Genomic DNA, 4,978 nt, shown 5'->3' with positions numbered 1-4,978 from the left:
ATTCGAAGATCCCTAGGAATGGAGACATTATAATATTTATTCTGTTATTAAAGTTACTGAAAGAAGTATCTTGGGCACCTGGGTGGCTCAGTGGGTTAAGTCTCTGCCTTTGGCTCAGGTCATGATCTCAGGATCCTGGGATCAAGTCCTGCATGGGGTTCTCTGCTCGACGGGGAGCCTGCTTCCTCCTCTCTCTTTCTGCCTGTCTCTCTGCCTATTTGTGATCTCTCTCTATCAAATAAATAAATAAAAATAAAATATTAAAAAAGAAGTATCTTTCTAAAATTGATTCAAGATCTGGTATGTTCAGAGTGTGCTGTAAGCCAGGACTGAAATCACATATAAAATAAAATTTTTTAAAAAAGAATGTAACTTTAGGGGCTCAACTGGTTAAGTGCCTGCCTTTGGCTCAGGTCATGATCTTGATCTTGGGGTCCTGAGATCAGCCTTGCATTGGGCTTGGTGGGGAGTCTGAGTCTCACTTTCCCTCTCCCTCTGCCCTCAGCTTGTGTGTGCATGCTCTCTTTCTCTCAAGTAAATAAATAAAACCTTAAAAAAAAAAATAATGTAACTCTGGAGTTAGACCTGGGTACAAATCTTAGCTACTTAATTCTCTGAGGCCCAGTATCCTCATCCCTAAGATGAAGTTGACAATAATTGTTATCAAAAAAGATTAAGACTTAAAATGCTTAAGACAGTACCAGTAAAGTAGTGAGCTCTCAGTGAAATGTAGCTGTTATTACTATAATTGTTACTATAATTATTACTAGACCTTTAGAAAATCAGTGATTTGGGATTATCAAATATTTACCACAGATCATTGCTAAGAAATTGAAGAAGTCATGACAGCTCCATAATGATTAAACATTCATTTCATGGTTGGTGAAATTTAAGCAAGAAGACTATTTTAAGGTTAGGGTTCCCTAGAAAAGCTAAGGGTGAAGTTACAGAGAAAGTATTAACTGGAATAGAAATTGACAGAACTGTGAGGACAATATAACAGGTTTTTTTTTCAAGATTTTATTTATTTGTCAGAGAGAGAGAGAGAGAGAGCAAAAGAGCGTGAGTGAGCACAAGCAGGGGGGAGCAGGAGGCTCCCCACTGAGCAAGAGGCTGGAAGCAGGAATTGATCCCAGGATCCTGGGATCATGAAATGAGCTGAAGGTAGTCAACCAGGTGCCCCCACAGTATATTTCAAGAAAAGGAGTAGCAAATAAAAGCTGCCATTTTGGTTTAACCAAATATATACATACAAATCAGGAAAGATATATACCAAAATGTTAATAGTGATGGATTACAAAGGTTTCTTTTTATATCCTTTTATGGAATAAATATATTTTTATTTGGTATAAAAAATAAAATAAATAAAATAAAAACACTCAGCTCAGCCTCTTCTACAAAGTGAGACAGTGCTTATAAACTTGGCTAAAATATTCCCTTACCTACAATTATTTACTTCCCAACCATAGTAGAGTTTATGTGGTATGACTATGAATTATATTAGTCCAGTCTGCAGGGAAAGAACTTAGGCAGTGTATCCAAGCTTTAGGGGGACTTCATGTTTAAATTAGTATTGTGACAATGAGCTACTCTGTTTTATTCTGTAGTCCAAGGAAATGGTGCCAGACATCTCTAAGATGCCAGGAGGTTCTAAAATTCAGACTTTAAATTATCTGTGTGCTTCAGAGATTTGTGCAGGAGAAAAGGAGGAGCCCAGTGTCCCTGAACATCTCTGTTAAATGTGTTGACCATGGCACAAGTAACCTTCTGTAGGCATCATTTTGATTTCTTGGTACTATTGTTAAATTTGCTTTTGTCTCAAGTTCCTCCCTTTAGTAGTAATTATAATGATAATGGAAATTTTTATCCTTTATCATCCATGGGCCCAGATCCTGTGCTCCCAGGGAAGCTATCCTTTAACATTTTACCAAGATCAAAATGACTGGGCAAAACCTTAGAGCATGAGCCCTATTTCTGTCCCAAGCACATGATGTACATCCACTTCAAGAAGAAAAAGATAACCAAGAAATGCCATTGCAAACATAAAGATAAAAAACAAAACAAAACAACAACAACAAAAAAAAAACCTCTCCTACTCCCATAAGATTAAAGTCATACTGACTTGCACATACTGAAAACATAAGAAAAAGCCTGTAACTTTCTGGAATGTTCTTCCTTATGATGATTTGTAACTCTGTATGTAAAACAAAACAGAATAAATATGTAAACCTGCCCCAAATATTCTCTCCCTGGAGCACTCCCTTCCTTGTGAAGATTGTGTCTCTCAGGCAGCTGTCTTGACTTGAGTTTGAATAAAACCTTCTTCCTTTCTCTCTAAAATGTTTAAAAAGGTTTGTTCATTTAGTGTCAACAATAACAATGTGTTTTCTTTTCTTTTTTTTTTTAAGATTTTATTTATTTATTTGACAGAGAGGGAGAGATCATAAGTAGGCAGAAAGAGAATGGGAAGCAGGCTCCCCACTGAGCAGAGAGCCTGATGAGGGGCTCCATCCCAGGACCCTGAGATCATGACCTGAGCCAAAGGTAGAGGCTTAACTCACTGAACTACCCAGGTGCCCCACAATGTGTTTTCCTTTTAACTGAAAAATGTTCCTGGTTCACAACTCCAACAGCACAGAGTCTTGGCTGTTCTTGGTCATCCTGGACCTTCCCTAGAATATATATTCTAGCACATATGGGCTCATCCTAGAAGGATGCTTTGAAGGTCTAAGAAGCACTATGCAGTCCATGGGTGAGACCAAAACGTGAAGCTCTTCCCACTTAGAGCATTACTTTTTGGGTCTTAAAAATGCCTTGGAGCTTTTTCCCTGCCACCACTGAGTCGTGCAGAGGCAGAGGCTAGGGTGCAGTCAAGATCCGGCTACATTCATAATCTACCACCATGGCTGAGGAAGGCATTGCTGCTGGAGGTGTAATGGTCGTTAATACTGCTTTATAAGAGTTGCTGAAGACCGCCCTCATCCACGATGGCCTAGCACGTGGAATTCGAGAAGCTGTCAAATCCTTAGACAAGGACCAAGCCCATCTTTGTGTGCTTGCATCCAACTGTGATGAACCTATATATCTCAAGTTGATGGAGGCCCTTTATGCTGAACACCAAATCAACCTAATCAAGGTTGATGACAACAAGAAAGTAGGGGAATGGGTAGGTCTCTGTAAAATTGACAGAGAGGGAAAACCCCGTAAAGTGGTTGGTTGCAGTTGTATGGTGGTTAAGGACTATGGCAAAGAGTCTCAGGCAAAGACTGCAAGAAATGAACAAATAAACTTAGTTCTCGTTCCAAAAAAAAAATTGCCTTGGAAATGTGGGAAACCATTGCATTTCCTAAAGCCCAAGCCTCAGGTCTGAGAACAGCTGACCTTGTTGGGAGCCAGGCACAGATCCACAGGCAGAGCTGGTTCAGGAAAGGAAGGGGCAGGTCTCTGAGAGTGGTGTGCAGCTAGAGGGATCCATAGAAGGGGCCCTGTGGCAGCAGGGGAGGGGGTGCCGAAAACTCTGCCTGTTCCTGCATGGCCCAGCCAGGTGTTGGGGCAGGAGGCACCTCCAGGACCACCTGCAGTAGCAGGGAGGCATGAGTTTAAGGGTGGGTGGTTTGTGCAGGTAGAAGTTGCATCCAGGAGGCTCAGGGCATAACCCTCCCTGACCAATCACTGGGTGAGGGTGGAGCTACCTCTTTGTGGGTGGCCCCCGATCTGCCCTGGGATGCAAAGGTGGGGCAGAAGAAGGTGAGATTGACCTGCAGAATTCCCTGCTGGCTAAGTACATGCTGTGGGCTGGGGGGGGGGGGGGTCCCAGGGTAGGGTCAGCCCCAGGTGGGAGGCAGGGATACTGGAAGGGTGCGTGGAATGAGCTAATGCTGGGAACTCAGATGAGATATTTTTTTCCCCCTTGAAAGTCTCTTCTGCCTGATGTCCATTGACTGGCTGTATCCCCCAGATCCATGAATTCCAGGATGCTTGTTCACCCCAGGTTTTGTAGAATGGGTTGTGGACATGTCAGGGTTTCCCATGTTCCCTGGGAAGAGAGCACCTAAGGATGGTACACAGTCGCAAACTTCAGTGGGGTGCCCCCCTGTCCCCTGGCATAGTACAGATTATGGACCTTCAGTAGCACCCCAAGTTCATCAGGGTGTCCACTGTTCTCTCCAGCACAGGTATGGTGGCAACAAGCCTCAGAGCTGTCCCCCAACTTTAGCATTGTGCCCCATGTCCCCCAGAGATAGTGGTAATGGCCTGTCAGGATCATGCAGGAGGGTCCTCCAGGTTCCTGCCCACCCCACCCACCCTGGGAAAAGTGTGATGGTAACAGCCCCAGAGCCATCCCCCAATTTTACCATTGTGCCCCGTGTCCCCCATAGATGGTGGTAATAGGTTGTCAGCATTGGGCAGGAGGGCCCTCCAGGTCCCTGCTCCCCCAGGCAGAGGTGTGGTGTTAACAAGCCCCAGAGCAGTCCTCCAGCTTCAGCATTGTGCACCCTGTCGCCCAGGGATGGTGGGAATGGGCTGTCAAGATAATGCATGATGGTCCTCCAGGTTCCTGCCCCACTCTAGGCACAGGTGTGGTGGCAACAAGCCCTAGAGCAGTCCCCCAACTTCAGCATTGTGCTCAATGTCCCCAGGGATGATGGCAATGTGCTGTCAGGATCATGCAGGAGCATCCTCAAGGTGGGGGCCTGGAAGTTGGAGTAAACCAGACCCCAAATAAGTTGCATGAACAGGTGAGGTGAGGTGTTCCTTTGGGAGAGTAATTTCACCTTTCCAAGAAAGACAATGTCATTGGTGTACATTTTGAATGAAGATAATTACTACTTAAGAGACAAGTATGTGTTTCCCCTTATTCCAAAAACTGAAGCAGGTGTGCAGGACATAGGTTGCAGGTACCTACCTATGCCCAGCTAACAACACTTCTCTTCTCTGGCTCCACAAAACCCGAAGTTTTAAACACCAGCATCTAAGC

The 4,978-nt window shown here is 44.1% G+C and overlaps 1 pseudogene; it reads left to right on the top strand.

Annotated features, from left to right (window-relative positions):
- The first annotated feature begins 2,867 nt into the window (after positions 1-2,867).
- LOC131827952 (small ribosomal subunit protein eS12-like) lies at positions 2,868-4,710 on the top strand (annotated as a pseudogene).
- The last annotated feature ends 268 nt before the right edge of the window (positions 4,711-4,978 follow it).

This window comes from Mustela lutreola, chromosome 3 (assembly GCF_030435805.1).
Source record: "Mustela lutreola isolate mMusLut2 chromosome 3, mMusLut2.pri, whole genome shotgun sequence".
NCBI lineage: Eukaryota > Metazoa > Chordata > Mammalia > Carnivora > Mustelidae > Mustela > Mustela lutreola.
Note: the sequence above shows the minus strand (reverse complement) of the source record. Positions and strands in the feature narration are given on the sequence as shown.